Source organism: Salvelinus sp. IW2-2015, unplaced genomic scaffold, assembly GCF_002910315.2.
Source record: "Salvelinus sp. IW2-2015 unplaced genomic scaffold, ASM291031v2 Un_scaffold562, whole genome shotgun sequence".
Classification (NCBI taxonomy): domain Eukaryota; kingdom Metazoa; phylum Chordata; class Actinopteri; order Salmoniformes; family Salmonidae; genus Salvelinus; species Salvelinus sp. IW2-2015.
In genome coordinates this window covers 264803-284879 of record NW_019942574.1, presented here as the reverse complement: position 1 = coordinate 284879, position 20077 = coordinate 264803, and the positions used below count along the sequence as shown (strand labels likewise).

General features: G+C 47.8%; 1 long non-coding RNA gene across 1 annotated transcript; it reads left to right on the top strand.

Annotated features, from left to right (window-relative positions):
• Positions 1-3943: 3943 nt before the first annotated feature.
• Positions 3944-7619, top strand: LOC112068546 (uncharacterized). Its single transcript, XR_002893596.2, has 4 exons — positions 3944-4073; positions 4141-4176; positions 6062-6118; positions 7569-7619. It is a non-coding gene; the product is annotated as an uncharacterized lncRNA (long non-coding RNA).
• The last annotated feature ends 12458 nt before the right edge of the window (positions 7620-20077 follow it).

Sequence of the window (20077 nt, the reverse complement as noted above, 5' to 3'; positions counted from 1 at the left end):
GATATTCGCTTCTCATGACTATTCCTTGATCTTAGCCAGCTAAACTCATAAATACTTGATTGCACGTGGCTAAACCATTTGACATTTTTTGTACCCTTATTTTACCAGGTAAGTTGACTGAGAACACGTTATCATTTACAGCAACGACCTGGGAATGGTTACAGGGGAGGGAGGAGCAGGAGGGGGGGTGAATGAGCCAATGTTACACTGGGGATGATTAGGTGACCGTGACGGTGAGGGCCAGATTGGGAATTTTTGTATATTGCTAATTATCTTATTGAGGTCAGATAAATATTTTAATAGGCTAATAATTGCTTAGTCTTTATTGTGAGCGCGCATGTGAGGTATTATAGTATCATATGTATCAAGGAATGGTCATGAGAAGCAAATATCAAAGCAAGTATTATATAATATATATAACTATGTAAAATGAATGGATTCACATACAAGCATAAAGCTTGAGTTTCAAAGAATTAACAAAGCATTACAAGACATCATTCTAATCAATATACATGGCTTGGGTGACTGAAGTCTTTGGCATTCTTCGGGCTTTCCTCTAGTGCCTTGTGGTCGAGGGCGGGTGCGTTACCATACCAAGCAGTGATGCAGCCAATCAAGATGCTCTCGAGGTGCAACTGTTAGAACTTTTTGAGGATCTGAGGCCCCATGCCAAATCTTTTCAGCCTTCTGAGGGAAGAGGCGTTGTCATGCGGGTGTGTGTATAGACAATGTTAAGTCTTTAGTGATGTTGACACCAAGGGACTGTCACGCCCTGGCCTTAGTATTCTTTGTTTCTTTATTATTTTAGTTAGTCAGGGTGTGACATGGGGAATGTTGGTTTTGTCTCGTTTTGGTGTGTTATATGGTAAAGGGGGTGTTGGTTTAGTGTATGGGTTTGTGTTGAGTGAATGTTTCTAGGTATGTCTATGGTTGCCTGAGTGGTCTCTCAATCAGAGACAGATGTCTTTCATTTGTCTCTGATTGGGAGCCTATTTTAAGGCAGCCATAGGCATCATGCGTTTGTGGGTAATTGTCTATGTGTAGTGTTTGTGTCAGCACTATTTGTCTCAGTTTGTTATTTTGTTAGTTGTTGTATAGTGTTCGTTTCGTGTTTTTTCTTCTCTTCTAAATAAAAGAAGATGTATTTTTCACACCACTGCGCCTTGGTCCAATCTCTCACCGCAAGACGATCGTGACAGAATTACCCACCATAACGGGACCAAGCAGACGTGTCCAAAAGCAACAGGACCCACACTACACAGGATTTCTGGACATGGGAGGACGAATTGGATGGAAAGGGTCCTTGGGCAACAACCGCGGGAGAATATCGCCTCCCTCGTGAAGAGGGAGGAGCAAGAAGCGAATGGAGGCAGCGCTAAAGCCGCAGAGGGCCGATTATGAGGAGGCAGCACGGAGGCAAGTCTGGAAGCCCGAGTAAAACCCAAAAGTTTCTTGGGGGGGGGGCTTAAAGGGAGGGTGGCGAAGTCAGGTAGGAGACCTGCGCCTACTCCCTGTACTTACCGTGGAGAGCGAGAGTACGGGCAGACACCATGTTACGCAGTAGAGCGCATGGTGTCTCCTGTACGTGTGCATAGCCCGGTGCGGTACATACCAGCTCTCCGTATCGGCCGGGCTAGATTGAGTATTGAGCCGGATGTCATGAAGCCGGCCCAACGCATCTGGCCACCAGTGCCGTCTCCTCGGGCCGGCCTTACATGGCACCAGCCTTACGCATGGTGTCCCCGGTTCGCCTACATAGCCCGGGTGCGCGGTTATCATCTCCCCACTGCACCGCCTGGTCGGGCGAAGGGGTGCATACAACCAGGCTGAAGGTTGGGCTGGCTCAGGTGCTCAAGGGAGCCAGTACGCCTGCACGCGTCCGGTTTTTCCGCGCGCCACTCCTCCGCCCCAGCCCGCGTCGGATCCACTCAGTACCCAGTCTCCGGCACCACGCAACCAAGCTCCTGTGCGTCTCCAGAGTCCTTTCCATGTGCGTCCTTTGTTTGGCTCCCCGCACTAGGCCCTGAATGCGTGTCCCCAGCCCGGTACCGGCCACCAGTTTCGGCACGAACGCACTAGGCCTAATGTGCGTCTCCAGGGTCCCAGTATGCCCTGTTCCTTCTCCCCACTAGCCTTCAGGTGCGTGGTCCCAGCCCAATGTCCGCTAACCGGCGTACAAGCACAAGTCGAGTCACAGTCCGGCACCAGCCGCCTACAGCTGCGCCTCAGCACGGCCAGAGGCGTCTGTAGCCCGAACTTGCCGTCTGCCCAGCGCCACGCCTGAAGAGCCATCCGTTGCCCAGCGCCATCATGAGCCATCCGTCTGTCCCGAGCCATTAGAGCCGCCAGTCAGCCAGGATTTCTGCCAGAGCGCCAGTGGCAGCCAGAATCTGCCAGATGCCGCCAGTCAGCCAGGATTGCCAGAGCCGCCATCTGTCAGCCAGGATTGCCAGAGGCCGCCAGTCAGCCAGGATCTGCAGAGCCGCCAGTCACCAGGAGTCTGCCAAGGCGCCAGTCACGGAGCAGCCAGAGTCGCCCAGGTCAGCCAGGATCTGCCAGAGTCGCGCAGTCAGCCAGGATCTGCCAGAGTCGCCCCAGTCAGCCATGAGCAGCCAGAGTCGCCCGCCAGCCATGAGCAGCCAGAGTCGACGCCAGCTATGCGACAGCCAGAGTCGCCCTCCAGCCATGAGCAGCCCAGAGTCGCCGCCAGGCCATGACAGCAGCCAAGAGTACGCAAATCGCTCAGCCGATGAGCAGCCAGAGTCGCCTCGCGCATGCCCATGATGGACGGCCAGAGTCGCCAGAGCCATAGCACCAGAGTGACGGCCGCGGGCACACGCCAGCCATGAGCAGCCCGAGTCGCCCGCGCAGCCATGAGCAGCCCGAGTCGCCCGCCAGCCATGAGAGGCACCCGAGTCGCCCGCCCAGGCCGATGAGCAGCCCGAGTCGCCCGCAGCCATAGAGCAAGCCCGAGTCGCCGCCAGCCCATGAGCAGCCGAGTCGCCCAGCCAGCCATGGCAGGCGAGAGTCCAGCCGCCAGCCAGGATCTGCTGAATCCGCCAGTGTCAGGCCAGATCTACCAGAGACACACGAAGCGGGATATAAACAATGTGGAGTGGGGGCCACGTCCCTCACCCGATGCCGCCGCCATATTTAAGGCCCACCCCGGACCCTCCCTTTCGTGTCAGGTTTTGCGGCCGGAGTCCGCACCTTTTGGGGGTACTGTCACGCCCTGGCCTTAGTATTCTTTGTTTCTTTATTATTTTTAGTTAGGTCAGGGTGTGACATGGGGAATGTGTGTTGTTTTGTCTCGTTTTTGGGTTATATGGTAAAAGGGGTGTGGGTTTAGGTATGGGTTTGTGTTGAGTGAAATGTTTCTAGGTGATGTCTGGGTTGCCTGAGTGGTTCTCAATCAGAGACAGATGTCTTTCATTTGTCTCTGATTGGAGCCATATTTAAGGCAGCCAATAGGCATGCATGCGTTTGTGGGTAATTGTCTATGTGTAGTGTTTGTGTCAGCACATATTTGTCTATATAGCTTCACGGTCGTCAGTTTGTTATTTTGTTAGTTGGTATAGTGTTCGTTTCGTGGTTTTTCTCGTCTTCTAAAATAAAAGAAGATGTATTTTTCACATGCTGCGCCTTGGTCCAATCTCTCACCGCAAGAGACGATCGTGACAGGAACTTGAAGCTGCTCGACCCGCTCCAACTGCAAGCCCCCGTTGATGTGGATGAGGCTGCCTCTCCACTCTTTCCTCCTGAAGTCCCACGATCAGCTCCTATTCAAACAGACTCAATCATCGTACATACCTGGTCTCAAACTGAAATCGTCTAAATCGTCCATGTGTCTCTCTGGTCTCTCTCTTACAGAAGCTTGCAGATACAGGACCAACCAGGGTTCAATAGAGGAGGTGAAAACGGTGTCGTTGTTTTGAGCCAAGAGAGAAGTATGATCCTGTGTGCGGGACAGGATTGAAAAGCCGTGAGGGCTGCTGTGTTTACATTAAAGACGACCAGGCCGTGTTGAAGTGGGAACGAGAAAACAACATTGAGATGTGACAGCACACATTATGGTGAGGACTCTAATTAGTATGGTGTGTGTGTTGAAAAATATTAATTCAAATCTATTTTTTGTTTCAGGGAACAGCGATGGTGAATGTGCCAGTAATCAATCCAGTGAGTTAAAGATACGTAGGCTCCTCAACATAATAGACTATTACCACTAACTAGACAGTTCTGAAAAGGCAAATCTATGCCTAAATTCAGTTAATTCATTTTATTACAACGCTCAATGTCTTCCTATGCATCATCAGCACCTTCAGTCTCCATTTTATTTTCTCCCTACTTCCCTTTCTCTCTTTTTCTGCTCAGGAGTGATTATACTCTCCTTTCTCTTTCCCTCCTCTCCTCTCCCCCCTGTCTCCTCTTTCCCCTTCCATCTCCCTCTTTCCCCCTCATGTCCATCTCCTCTTCCCCCCTGTCCATCTCCTCCCCCCCCCTGTCCATGCTCCTCTTCCCCCCCCCCCTGTCCATCTCTCGTCCCCCCCCCTGTCCATCCTCTCCCCCCCCCCTGTCCATCTCCTCTTCCCTCCCCCTCCCCCCCCCCCCCCCCCTGGTCCATCGTCCTCTTCCCTCGCCCCCCTGTCCATTCTCCTTCCTTCCTTCCCCCCCCCCTGTCCAAAGCTCCTCTTTCCCCCCCTGTCCATCTCCTCCTGTCCATCTCCTCTTCCCCCACCTGTCCTCTCCCTCTTCCTCCCCGTGTCCATCCTCCCCCCCCCCCTGTCCATCTCCTCTTCCCCCCCCCGTCCATCTCCTCTTCCCCCCCCGTCCATCTCCTCTATTTCCCCCCCCCCCCGGTCCATGCTCCTCTCTTTCCCCCCCCCTGACTCTCTCTCCTCTTCCCCCCCCGTCCATCTCCAGCTCTCCCCCTTCCCCCCTGTCCACTCCTCTTTCCCCCTGGCCCCTCTCCTCTGCCATCTCCTCTTCCCCCCCCCGTTCCATCTCCTTCTTCCTCCCCCCCCCCGGTCCATCTCCCCCCCCCCCCCCGCATCCATTCTCTCTTTCCCCCGCCCCCCTTCCCGTCCATTCTCCTCTCTTTCCCCCCCCCCGTCCATCTCCTCTTCCCCCCCCCCCTGTCCATCTCCTCTCTTCCCCCCCCCCGTCCATCTCCTCTCTTTCCCCCCCCCCCCCCCCCCCCCCCTGGTCATCTCCTCTTTCCCCCCTGTCCATCTCCTCTTCCCCCCCCCCCCTGCCCCATCTCCTCTTTTCCCCCCCAGGGTCCATCTCCTCTTCCCCCCCCCCCCCATTCTCCATCTTCCGCTTTCCCCCCCCGTCCCATCTCCTTCTCCCCCCCCCTGTCCATTCCTCTTTCCCCGGCCAAGTCCCCTCCCACCCCTTTTTCTTCCCCCCCCCATGTCCATCTTCCTCCTTTCCCCCCCCTCGTCCATGCTCCTCGCCTTCCCCCCCGTGCGTCCATGCTCCTCTCTGCCCCCCCCCCTCCTCTCTTCCCTCTCCCGTCCTCCTCCCCTCGCCCCCCCCTGTTCCACTCTCCTTCCCCTCCTCGCTCTCCCCCCCTGTCCATCTCTCTTCTCCGCCCCTGCCCCCTGTCCCCCCCGGTCCATCTCCTCTTTCCCCCCCTGTCCATTCTCCTCGTTCCCCCCACCTGTCCGATCTCCTCTCTCCTCCCCCGGCCCCCCCCTGTCATCTCCTCTCTTCTTCCCCCGTCCATCTCTCCCCTTTCGTCCCCCCCTGTCCATCCTCCTCTTCCCCCGCCCCTGTCCACTTCTCCTTCCCCCCCTACCTGTCATCTCCTCTCGCCTCCCTCCCGCCCCTGTCCATCTACTCTTTCCCCCCCCCCCTGTCATCTCTCTTTTCCCCCTGTCCTATCTCCATTCCCCCCCCCCCCCCCCTTGTCCATCTCCTCTTTTTCCCCCCCCCCCCCCCCCCCCCCCTGTCCATCTCCTCTTTCTCCTCCCCCCCCCCTGTCCATCTGTCTGCTCTCCAAGTTGGCTATATAAGATATGGACACAGAAGCCATGGAACCATTGTTTTTCTCTGTCAGGCCTTGACTGTGATGGAGAGATTTCTGCCAACACGACACCTGGCACAGACACACCTGGTACAGACCTCTTTCAAACATTATTACCTATATTTTATGTGTCCATTTGTCATAACCTAACCAGTTTAAAATAACTTTGATAAATACACATGTATAAATGCTTATCACAGGTAAAACAGTAATGGAGGACAGACCCAATAGACCCCCCCCCCCCCCTTGACTGTGTGACTGCTGTTTGTTAAGTCTTTCTCTCCACAGTAGGAGTGCAGTATCTGTGTTCCTCCCCACATGTCTACGTGCTGCTTCTCCCCAAAACAAATGCCCAAAGCTAGCTGAGTGAGAGTCATTCTAATACACGCCCTCCTGCATACTGAGTTATTCTGAAGGAAGTAAGATAGCTGGTCATTTTAGTTAAGTAAATTAGTAGGTTACAAATGAGAATTAATGCTTATAAATGTTCTATAAATCATTAGAAATGCTTATTAATTGTAATGCTTGGAAATCTAGTGGTAGTATGAAATCTATTGGTAGTATGAAATCTATTGGTAGTATGAAATCTATGTGTAGTGATGAAAATTAGTGGTAGTATGAATCTAGTGGTAGTATGAAATCTAGTGGTAGTATGAAATCTAGTGGTAGTATGAAATCTGTGGTAGTTATGAAATCTAGTGGTAGTATGAAATCTAGTGGTAGTATGACAATCTATGGTAGTATGAAATCTAGTGGTAGTATGAAATCTAGTGGTAGTATGAAATCTATTGATCAGTATGAAATCTAGTGGTAGTATGAAAACTATTGGTAGTATGAAATCTATTGGTAGTATGAAATCTATTTATAAATGTGTCAAAGTGCTTCCTAATGTTTATCCTAATTTGAGAATAATGAGACTTAGTGGGTTGGTGGTACTTTTTACTGCATGTTTACATCTAAACAAGGTCTGCACTAAAAATACCACCTGGTTGATTTGACTGGATTTTGAATATGGACACGTATTCACAAAGTACCTCAGAGTATGCGTGCTGATCTATAATCAGTTTAGCCTTTAAGATCAAAATGAACACAATTACATTAAAGCAGCACTCGCTCTGTGAATGAGCCCTGCTTTCAGGTCATGACTCCATGGTTTTGTTTACTTGTATGAGAATTAAGCAATAAGGCCCGAAGGGGGTGTGGTATATGGCCAATACACTACACATAAAGGCTGTTCTTATGCGCAACACAGAGTGCCTGGACACAGCCCTTAGCTGTGGTATATTGGCCATTATATCACAAAAAACCTGAGGTGCCGTATTGCTATTATAAACTGGTTACTGTTGTATTTTTACTGCTCTAATTACATGTTTTGTCATACCTGTGGTATACGGTCTGATATACAACGGCTGTCAGCCAATCAGCATTCAGGGCTCGAACTACACTAGCTTTTCCTCTTTTAGTTCTACAGACAAAATATAACATCTGAGTTGAATTTGTTACATTACAATTGATTTCACTGTAACATTGACTCTCACAGAACAGCAGAACACTACCCGGAACGGGACACCCCCTGCCAGCCCAAGAGGTAAGTGTTTTGGCAAAACAGCCAGACACACTTGCGTTTGTTGTTGGATATTTTTGTGCAGTAGATGCCGTGTGCCTCCTAGAGAAATGAATGGCGATTCAAAGACCATGGAGGCGCTTAATGGGACATTTCACTCATAAATGAATGTTTTGTCAGATGTTTTCAGAGCTTGAAACTAGAGTAATGTTAAGATCAGGGATGCAAACTGGTCACCATTCAGCGAAATTCGCCGTTTTTAATTCAAAATAGGTAACCTACGTGATTCGTGTAGATCCGATGGGAGGGAGAGGTCTTTGGATCACTACTGGCTGAAAGCAAACGAGTGATGCGCGTTTGGAGCAATACTGGCTGTATCCAAGGCTCAGCCAATTGTTGAAATAACAACAGAATGCAGCACAGCACGCGACTGAAGAGACAACCAACTTACTAGTTACAGCATCAGCTAGCGCTCTGGAAAGGCAGCTTGTCAGTTACACCAGCGCGTCCCCTGARCGATAACGAAGAGGTAACGTTAGGTGAGAAGCCTGACCATGGAGACGGGGGTGGTGAAGGTTATGAAGCGTACTTCATGAACTGTATCCAAAAAACAACTGGCATTTGGAAAGTTTGAGGTGAGGGAGAAAGTGTGGTGGAACAAGTATTGTTAGCATTGTTAAGTATCTTGCTAGCTGGATTGAATTCTCCATTAGCTAGCCAGTTAGCCAATTTAACTGATCAAATAATTGAGTTTATGGTGTGAAAATTAGCTGGCTAATAAAGTCAGATGGCTGACGTTGATGCGCTAACGTTAGTAACCAAACCAATTCGCTATAGTATTAACTGGTATACGATTCCTTGCCGTTGTTGTGCCTGTAACAGCTCGACTGAACATTTAGTCCACTTTTTATGGAACGTTTTCCAGGTGATATCATCGCCTGGAACTCAAGCCTAAYCTCGTCCTGACAGGCAGCGCAGACATAATCCTCCAATGCTTCATTCCAAGATGGCATAGCAGTCAGACGTCCTTTGTCCTCGTCTTGTCGTGTCCCATGTATATATATATATATTTACATATTTTCTTCGCATATCTTTTTATACATATTTTTTTCTTCTAAAAACTCAACTTCAAAAGACTCTCCTGCAACCCGCCTCACCAATAAAAAAAAAAAGAAGAGTATTATTCACCTCAAATCTGAAATTCACAACAGAAGCTAGCCAGAAGCTAGCCAGAATGTTAATATTCAGCTAACCACGGTTGGCGGTCATCAGCTATCCTTTAGCTCGAAAAGCTATCGCCAGTTTTGTACAACGCGACTCAGACCAGAGTATACCAGACCTATTTTCTCTCCATATCCCCGGATTTCTACCGCAAGCTCTGGACATTTACATCTGGATCTTGCAGCTAGCTAGCTGCTATCCGAGTGACTATTGGCTTACGTCGGTCCCAGAGCAAACATAAATTATTCCGGAGTTAGCCAGCTGAAGAGTTCCATCAACCACTCCTGGGCTACAATCACCTATCCGGACCCGTTTTACTGCCGATGCAGAGCCCCACCGGGCCTTCACGACTGGTCTACCGACGTTATCTGCCCGAGGGAGTTATCCAACTGGCCCCTCCGTCGCGACGTAACCTGAACGCCCATCTGCGGCCCGCTAATCGTTAGCTGTCTTATCGGCTGCTATCTGAATAGGTCTATCAGACAATTTTCTTGGGTCACTATAACTATATCTATTTTGCCAATTGGATTGGTCCCCTCTACCACACGGAACCCCACTAATTTACCGACAGAAACGCACGAGGTGGCTAAAAACAGACCTCCATCCTCTGCCAGCTTGCTACCCATGGCCCAGCTAGCTTTCTGAATCGCCGTGACCCCAACCAACCTCACTACTCACTAGACCCTTATGATCACTCGGCTAAGCATGCCTCTCATTAATGTCAATATGCCTTGTCCATTGCTGTTCTAGTTAGTGTTTATTGGCTTATTTCACTGTAGAGCCTCTAGCCCTGCTCATTATACCTTATCCAACATTTCAGTTCCACCACCCACACATGCAATGACATCACCTGGTTTCAATTATGTTTCTAGAGACAATATCTCTCTCATCATCACTCAATACCTAGGTTTACCTCCACTGTATTCACATCCTACCATACCTTTGTCTGTACATTATACCTTGAAGCTATTTTATCGCCCCCAGAAACCTGCTCCTTTTACTCTCTGTTCCAGATGTCCTAGACGACCAATTCTCATAGCTTTTAGCCGTACCCTTATCCTACTCCTCCTCTGTTCCTCTGGTGATGTAGAGGTGAATCCAGGCCCTGCAATGCCTAGCTACACTCCTATTCCCCAGGCGCTCTCTTTTGATGACTTCTGCTAATCCATAATAGCCTTGGTTTTACTGGCATGTTAACATATAGAAGCCTCCTCCCATAAGTTTTGTTTTATTCACTGCTTTTGCTACACCTCTGCCAACCCGGATGTCCTAGCCATGCTGAAATCCTGGCTTAGGAAGACCACCAAAAACTCTGAAGGTCTCCATCCCTAACTACAACATTTCAGACAAGATAGAACGGCCAAAGAGGGCGGTGTTGCAATCTACTGGCAGAGATAGCCTGCAGAGTTCTATCTCTAACTTATCCAGGTCTCGTAACCAAACAATTTGAACTTCTACTTTTAAAAATCCACCTCTAAATACAAGTCTCTGTCCGTTGCCGGCCTGCTATAGACCACCCTCTGCCCCAGCTTGTGTTCTGGACACATAATGTGAATGATTGCCCCCATCTATCTCAGAGCTCGTGCTGCTAGTGCACCTAAACTGGACATTGCTTACACACCCATAGCCATCTACAATCTAAGCTTATGCGGCCCTCAATCTCACACAAATTATCAATGAACCTACCAAGTACCACGCCCAAGCCGTAAACACGGCCACCCTCATAGATATCATCCTAACCAACTTTCCCTCTAAATACACCCTCTGATGGTTTTCAAACCAAGATCTCAGCGATACTGACTCCTTGCCGTCATCCGTAATGGGTCAGCGGTAAGAACGATCTCCACCATCACATATCAAAGCGCTCCCTGAAACAACTTCAGGCGAGCAGTGACTTTCTAACTCGACGTGGCCGCGGTTATCCTGGAAGGATATTGACCTCATCCCGTCATTAGAGGATGACGCTGGTTATGTTTTTTTTGAATGCCTTCCTCACCATCTTCAATAGCATGACCCATTCAATAAATTTAGAACCAGAAGATATAGCCCTTTGGTCTCATCCAGACTGACTGCCCCTTAACAACACCAAGACAATGCACAGGTTGGCATTTCTGCATAGCCAGATCGAAAGCCCCTCGTGGATATGCACGCTTTTCAGTGAGAAAACCAAATGTACGCCAGGCAGTGTAGAGAAAAGCAACGGCTTGAGTCGGTTTTCTCAAGCAGTAAATTGATGCTTCCTGTGCGAATAAAACGAGCGAACGTCAGAAAAAAGTTTCTGGGCACACTGTAAAGTCCATGGAGAATAAGAGCACCTCCTCCAGCTGCCCCACTTGCACTGAGGATAGGAAACTCTGGTTCAACTCACCGATAAATCCACTATAATTGAGAATTTTCAATAAGCATTTTTCTACCGGGCTGGCCATGCTTTCACGGTGGCTACCCTTAACCCGGTCACACAGCACTGCACCACTCCACAGCAATCTGCCGAGGCCTTTCCGCATTTTCCTTCTCCCTGAAATTCCAGTCAGAGGCTGATGTTCTGAAAGAGCTGCAAGATGATTGGGGGACCCTACACATCAGAGGCCTGGGGCTAGACATGCTGGGACCCTGTTCCTATTCTAGCAGATGTTTCTGCTGAATTGTTGCAACTCCTTTTTACAGCCGCTATTGCAATCGTCTCTTTTGTGGTCGGTCTGCAGATTCCAAAGATTGGAGAAAGCACTTGAGCGGTTGATCCGCGCTCTTAAAGAGGGGGGGGAAAATGACTCTTGACCCACTACTGCTACCAGCATGCGACATATATCTCTCCTACCCCTGGCCAGTTGACACTATGAGGTCTTTGAAAGTCCAAGTCAGACAAACCAGATTACCGTGACCGATGTGTTTTGAGATCCCACCGCACCTTCTCCCTGCTACAGATTCTGGATGTTGCAAGGAGCTGCTGCATCGAGCTTCTGTCAACTCACCACAATCTCATCGGGCAGAGAGCCTCGAATAGCGGCCGGTTTATGTTTCTAGTGATTTGCCCGTGTCGCTCTGTTGCAACAAACTAGCTGTCTCTTGATGAGAGTTCAGTGTGTCCAAATTCGGAGGGCCTGGTTGTCCATGCGGGCTCTGGCAGGTCCTAATGGGGGTGCCGACAGGGTTCAATCTTGTGGCCATGCTCTCTTCTCTGTATACACAGTGATTGTCGCTTTGCGCTGGGTGGTGAATCTCGTGAATCCCCGCTCCTACGGTAGACGATCATTCTGTACACATCTTGCCCTGAAGATCTGTTGGAACGCTTGTGGTTGCAACAACCTCCCACACGAGCTTCACCGATGCCATAGCAACTTCTCTTCCGTGGGCCTCGCAATTTGGCTTCTTAAATACAAAGAAAAGCTAAATGGCATGCTCTTCAACCGATGCGCCTGCATGCACCTGGGCTGCGCTAGTGGTCTGGCGGCGCGTCGCCGAGTACGAGTCAAGTACTGCTGGGACGGTTCTGACTTAAGAATATTGTGGGACAGTCTAGCACAATAGCCTTTAGTGGTTGTCGTGGGTTAGTGGTGGAACTCTCCTTGCAGACTCACATCAAAACATCTTCCAATCAGAAAGTCTAAATCTAGAATTGGTTCCTATTGTCGCAAGACAGCATATCTTCCTTAGTGACATTTGGCGACGAAACATACCGTCATGTAAAACTGAGCATTGCTCTGGAGCCGATCCTTCGAGCTGTCGGCGATGTCATTTCAAAATACTCCAACACCCTACTTACACTTAAATTGGATCAGTCGCTGGTGAACACAGTGCCATCCGTTTTGTCAGCAAAGCCCAATATTTGCTAGCACCACTGGGGCGTACCTGTTAGTAGCTCTTCGTTGGGCTGGTCCCTCGCTTCATACTTCGTGTCGTCGCAATACGGGCGCGCCGACTGGCTCCAGGTCTTATGCTTGCTTAGCAAGACCCTGCTCATGGTAGAAGTCTCCCGCGCCCGTTTGAGTGTTATCCAGGCTCACTGGTCCACCATAGGCAGCACGGCCGCAGCTGTAGCACGCGCTCCAGCAGATACATCTCATCTGGTCACCCCCAAAGCCAATTTGAGCCTCTTTCGGCCGCACTCTCCTTCCAGTAGTCTTGCTGACTGGAACGAACTTACAAAACGTCTCTGGAGAACTGGTAAACAACTTATCTCCGGTCACTAGCTTTGAAACATCCGGGTGTCAAGAGCAGCTCACACGATAACTGCAACTGTAATGAGCCCCATCATAATTACGTGCCAATACCAATATACACGTCTTCCGCCGCGTAAGCTGGTGTACTTTCATTTATTTGTCATTGTAGGGCACTTCCCTCTTGGTGCCATGTGAGGTCGCTGGGTACTGATGGTCGCGTCTCGCGTAAGTGCTGCCGGAGTTGCGCCCAATGTGTACATTTAGTCCTATTCTATGTTGATGCTACTTTCGATTGTGGGTTGCAGTGTTGCCCGATACTGCAATCTATAGTTGTGCATGCGAATGAACATGTGGTCGCTCGTGCTCCTAGATGTGCCAAGTGTATCTACTACGCTTGGTCCTATGATGGCCATCGATCATGGTTAGTATAGTGAAGGGTGATATTGTCTATATCTAGGAGTTGCTCGAGTACCTCTACACGCGATAATGGTGGTCGTCGCTAGATTGCTATTCGAGTATAGTAGTGGGTGCCATCATGCTCGATCTGTTGTACGTGTGCACATGTTGGCATATGAAATCTTCGATACCGTTGGTGGGTGCAGAGTGTTTGGTGTGCGTATTCGCGAGTTCGGGGCGTTGCAAACTAGTGCGCGATTATGTGAATGCGTGATATGTAGGGGTGATCATAGTGGTTACATATAAGAGGCATGTTAAAGGAGGGTGTTATAGATTTGTGGGAGAACAGCGTTCGGCACGATTGTGTAGTAGTGTGTGATGTTGTTTGGTCTAGTATTTGATCGGACTCACTTTCAAAGGGCAAGGACCGCCACAATAAGTTTAACATAATGCTGGCATGGTGAGGAAGGGCGTAAAGCGAGGTAGACAGCGCCGCATTCTGGAGATAGACTACAGCGCGCTCTCACGCTCGTGTCTGCCGTTACCGTCGTAGCGGAGTACTAGAGTTGCTGAACACGCAGTAGTGCGTTTGTAATCAAGAATATAGTATATCGGTCAGCATATTTTATGGACACGGGTCTGATGAATTTACATTAGGAGATTTGAAGACTAACAGTAAGATGTAGTCGAGCTATGTTCTTCAGTAAGCAGTGGGATATATCTGATAGATCCGCCTGAGTTTAGTGAGCGTTTCTTTATATAATAGCAGATTGTGTTTGAGCCTCAAGTTGATCACTCTCCCTGGCATCTGTTTTATCATTTCGCTAGATTCTTTGTCCCCCCATTGGGGGTAATCGATGGAGAGCCTTCACTTGCCCACCATGATGGGTCGAATGTGGCCGAGAGCGCTTATGCGTTGGCCGTGGCTCAGCTGGTCGACGAACACGAGACCTTGACTGCGCCACTGGGTTCGGAGAAGCAGAGACTTACTGCGGGCGGTCATTGGGTGGAGGGCGAAGACAGAGCGTTTCCTGGCCTGTGCCTCCGAGTGTGGGTCGTATGGAAAGCAGAGGCTTACTGGCCCATCTGGAGTCGAGGAAGCTGAGCCTTATCTCGCCCTGACGCACGTGGTTGGGATCGAGGAACAGAGCCTTACTGCGCCCTGGGTCGGAGGAACAGAGCCCTTACTGCCCCACTGGGTCGAAGAACGAGCCTTACTGCCCCATTGGGTCGAGGAACAGAGCCTTACGCCCCATTGGGTCAAGGAACAGAGCCTCTGCCCCACTGGGTCGAGGAACAGAGCTTACTGCCCCATTGGTCGAGGAACAGAGCCTTACTGCCCCATTGGGGTCGAGGAACAGAGCCTTACTGCCCCATTGGGTCGAGGACAGATAGGTTCCACTTACTGCCCCATTGGTTCGAGAGAACATACGCACCTCTTTTGGGATGGCAGCATAACCACTTTTTTAGAAGCAGACAGACACACATTACACACACATAAATACACACATGGCACACACCCATTTTACACACGTGTATGTGTTCATATGTATATTATGTATGTATTTCTCAGTTCTAGTACTGCCTTAGCGGCTCGTACTGTCACAGTCCAGTGGTTGTGTTCATTGATGATGCAATAATGTACTTACTTGTACATCATTGTGATCAATCTGAAATTTAAAAGAGCAAGGATACAGTTGCTTGAGTTCAATATGTCAAATATAATATTATGAGAATAGTCCACCAACGATTTCTTGCTCCCCCAAATGCATTAATTTCAAAGGTGTCAATGGTAAGCTTGCTCAGTTGACGCCTGTTAAATATTCCACACCAGAGGGAACATGTAGGCATTGATGGTCTGACACAAAAAAAGAAAGACAATGAAGGTAAATCTGTTACATGGAAACACAGCAATTTAGGTTTTCCTTATAAATACACGATTACTCACACACATACAGCGTTTACATATACTGTATGTGCAACACAGTCTTACCTCATTTTCCAGCTCCATATTTGGACAGTTCTGTGGAGATCCTGATAAAAGATTTGGCCGATTCTAGACAACAGCACATATCCATTCTTTCCCTCCCAAGCCTCTGCAACACCTGGAAAAATGTACTGAGATATATAAATGGATTAACCTGACAAGATTACATACATAACTTGTTTATATCAGTAACTGCTGTTTGGTGTGGGTGAGGTGGTGGAGCTGGTGTGGAGGATGTGCGGTTGTGGGTGGAGTGGGCTGGTGTGGTGGCAGGATCGCGTGGTGGTGGAGTGGAGGATGCTGGTGTGGTGGGTGGATGGTGGGAGTGATGAGCTGGTGTTGGAGGTGGGTGGCTGTGAGGAGGATGCGATGGGTGTGGTGTGGTAGGCGCTGGTCTGAGGTGGGAGGATGCTGGTGTGGTGGCTGTGTGGGGATCGGGCTGGTGTGGTGGCTGTGGAGGTGGGTGGTGGTGGGTGTGGTGCGTGTGGAGGTGGGACGCTGGTGTGGTCTGGTTGGCTTGTGGAGAGTGGTTAGGATGCTGGTGGGTGTGAGGTGCTGGGCTGAGGGGAGGATGAGCTGGTGTGGCGTTTGGATGGAGTGATGCGGTGAGTGGGATGGAGGATGTGGTCTGGCTGGTGAGGTGTGAGGATGCTGGTGTGGTGGCTGCTGGAGGTGGAGGACGCTGGGTGAGTGTGGATGGATGCTGGGTGGTAGGCTGTGAGACTGCTGATTATTTTATTTTATGAGGGAACACGGTCGAGTTTCCTCTACATGAGGCCTCAGCTGATCCACGCTTATTTTAGGGAAGATAATCCCCTTGTCATCTTCCAAGTCCGCGCTTTTCCCTTCGAGACCTCGAATCGTATATGGCCGAGATAGTTGGGMTCTAGTTTGCCTCTGCACTCATGCCCTTTCCTCTGCACTCATGTCCTTTCCTCTGCACTCATGTTGACTTATATATTTTAACTTTATTTCTCTCCCAGAGTACAATTTATTTTATTTTATTATTGTTATTATTACTACTGTACCTACATTCTTAAAAACAACCCTTTTTTTTAAATGTAGGAAAAGCCATAACAGGGAAAAGCACGATGGAATGGGGGATTGAGGGATAAGGTAGAGAGAACAGTAGAGGGCTCTGAAAACTATTATTGCTGAAATAACCACTTCCTTTTGTGACTAGTCGAATACTTCCTGTGGCACACATCAGAGTCTAATACTTCCTGTGGCACACATCAGAGGGCATGATAGGTCATGATAGGTCACAAAATGCAGTCCCAAAATATAAGTGGGGGGGGGGGGTTCGTCAGGCAAGAAAATAGCCTTGCCGAAATCCCCCCCCCTTCTAATTTCTTTAATTTTGTGGCTAGAGTCAACTACTTTCTGTGGCACACATCAGAGTCAAATACTTTCTATAGAACAAACATCACATCAGGATAGGCAACGGAAAGAAATTAATAATGAATGTATGTGTGTTATATTAAACATAGAGGAGGGAGTCAAATGTAGGCAAGCAATAAACATTTCAGAACAACAACTAGTCAAATAAGACATTGGAGAGATGACACATTTTGGCAAAGAGATGTATATGTAGACTAATACACTTGAAACAAATAGCCAAACCGAAAACTGCAGACATTACTCGTGCCTCCCCGCCATCAAACCGACATAAAAAATCTAATGAAACGCAGCCTAACGTGAACAGAAATCTCAACTAGCAAGCATGTCACAGCAATGAAGAATTGAGTGTGTGTGCGTCACGCATGTCACAGCAATGTAGAATTGATGGGTGTGCGTTCAAGCAAGTCACAGCAATGGGGGGGGTTCTGACAGGGGGAGGCTTTCTGGCACAACACCGCTCCTCAAGTTAGAACGCAACGGGTTAGTTGCCAGGGTCCAGTCAGCAATCTGTGTGAAATGTTAACTAGCTAACGAACTAACTACGATCTGTGAAATGAATGTTTTCCCTCTAAAGTATGTGGTTAATTTTCAGAATGGGAGAATTAGGTGAAAATGAGGTGTTGCTTGTTCAACAAGTGGATGAGGGTTAAAGTGTAGCTGGAGCTGGGCCTGGCTTAAGCTGGATGCCACCATAGAGGTGAAAGGAACACCACATCTTTCTCACTTTTGCTGGCACATTGTAGAACAGATGTCCACAGGCAGAAAGTGTACAATGTAGTAATGTGTAGCCCAAATATATGCTTTTGTTGTGTTGAACTTGACAGTAACACGTGTGAATGAGGGGGATTATCATTTTTTTACTCAGTGAATGTTATTTTGCACACATATAGCCTTTGCACTTGATCAATGTCTACTATAGTGTCCCCTATAATAGAGCAACAATAGAATGCCTGTTTGTTTCATTCTATTTCTACTTGAAATTTTTTCCCCAAGTGCAATATTTATGTGTGTGGGTGGTCACAACGGTTCTATTATAAAGGCTGTCATGGTAACAAGCATTCTATTTATAAAGGCTGTCATGGTAACAAGCATTCTATTATAAAGGCTGTCATGGTACAAAGCATTTTATTATAAAGGCTGTCATGGTAACAAGCATTCTATTATAAAGGCTGTCATGGTAACAAGCATTCTATTATAAAGGCTGTCATGGTAACGAAGCATTCTATTATAAAGGCCGTCATGGTAACGACATTCTATTATAAAGGCGTTCATGGTAACAAGATTCTATTATAAAGGCTGTCATGGTAACAAGCATTCTATTATTAAAGGCTGTCATGGTAACAAGCATTCTATTATAAAGGCTGTCATGGTAACAAGCATTCTATTATTAAGGGCTGTCATGGTAACAAGCATTCTATTATTAAGGGCGTCATGGTAACAAGCATTCTATTGTAAAGGCTGTCATGGTAACACACATTCTATTGTAAAGGCTTCTATGGTAACAAGCATTCTATTGTAAAGGCTCTCATGTAACAAGCATTCTATTGTAAAGGCTGTCATGGTAACACACATTCTATTATAAAGGCTGTCATGTAACAAGCATTCTATTGTAAAGGCTCTCATGGTAACAAGCATTTTATTGTAAAGGCTGTCATGGTAACACACATTCATTGTAAAGGCCGTCATGGCTAACTGCAATATTACTGTATTGTTTTTTAGGTAACAAAAGTCTAGGTAACAAATAACATTAGATTGCTTTCTTTACATGTTTTAGCTGTGAGTCAAGTTCACATGAACCACTTGTTATTTTACACACAGAGACTGATCATGGAGATCATATTATTTTTGTTGTTTAATTAATTAAAACCTGCATTTCCTCCCAGCAGGGATTTTGTGCATATTTCGTGTCACCTTTTTGGGCCTCCACAGTTTGCATTCCTGAAAGATGAAGCCACGTACCATGACATTGTCTGTGTAGATCCAGCTATATGCCTCCACCCCAAATGAATGGAAAGATCATCCCTGTCTAATTTCCTGTTGTCTTGGTTTTATTCGGTGCCTATTTGTCTATTCATTTGGGGTGGAGGCATATAGCTGGATCTACACACAATTTCATGGGATAGCTTGATCTATACAACCGTTTCGTTGGACGTGGTTTCATTTTGACATATAGAGTACTTTAGAGACCTGAAAACATCTGACAGATTTTTATTTGAAAGTGTAGTGTCCCTTTAGGTTTTCTACGTTGTTGATATTATTCCATTATTCCTTTTTATAGGTTTCGCTTCATGGACAGACAGAAAAATGTCTCATGAACTCATTGGTTAACTCATTTTCTTTCTCTTATTCTCATTTTAGATAGATGGTTCCTGTTACTCCCAGTAAGCACGGTAGCTGTGATTCACTGGGATATGTAACGACTGTCGTCGGAAGAAGTGAAGACCAAAACGCAGCGTGGTAAGTGTTCCTCATGTTTAATAAACTGAACACTAAAAAGCAAAAACAACAAAGTGACAACCGAACAGCTCCGTCAGGTGCAACACACACTAAACAGAAATTAATCACCCACAACTCAAATGGAAAACAGGCTACCTAAGTATGGCTCCCAATCAGAGACAACGATAGACAGCTGCCTCTGATTGGGAACCACACCAGGCAAACACATAGAAAACCAAAAACATAGAAAAAAGAACATAGACTGCCACCCTAGTCACACCCTGGCCTAACCAAATAGAGAATAAAAAGCCTCTCTATAGCCAGGGCGTGACACGGCATCTTGAACGGCATCCTACAAACACAGGAAGAAGTCGGATTCTTTTATGTTTTTTTGTGTCCTTGATGGCTTTTGTTTTGGCATTGTTTTCTGTTTTCCTTCGATTTCAGTTTTTCTCTTTTGTCATTTTTGTTGTTGTTGGTGCATTGGGGGATGGTGACTTGGGGGGGGGGGGTCTCTGGGAACTGTGGGGGGATCTTGGAGGGCTGGTGGCCTGGCGGTTTGGAGCTTGGGCCGGTAGCTGATAGCAGTGGTTCTCCCATTAAAAAAGTTGCGTCATACTACTGTACACCTTGCGTGCTGCTGCAGCATTCTGTGGCACGTCATTTCATTTTCAGCCATTTTTTCTGTTACTGCAAGTTATTTCTAGTTTGACCACCAGAGGGCATCTTTGAGAAGCATTTGATAGTATTCCGTATTGGCATTACCAGAGAATTTAAAAMCTTTTTGTAATAACATAGTATATGGGATTCATTTTAAGAAATTTGGCTTAATTTCATTTGATTAATATTATGGTGTTTCTATTCAGAGAAAAACGAGACCCTCAGGG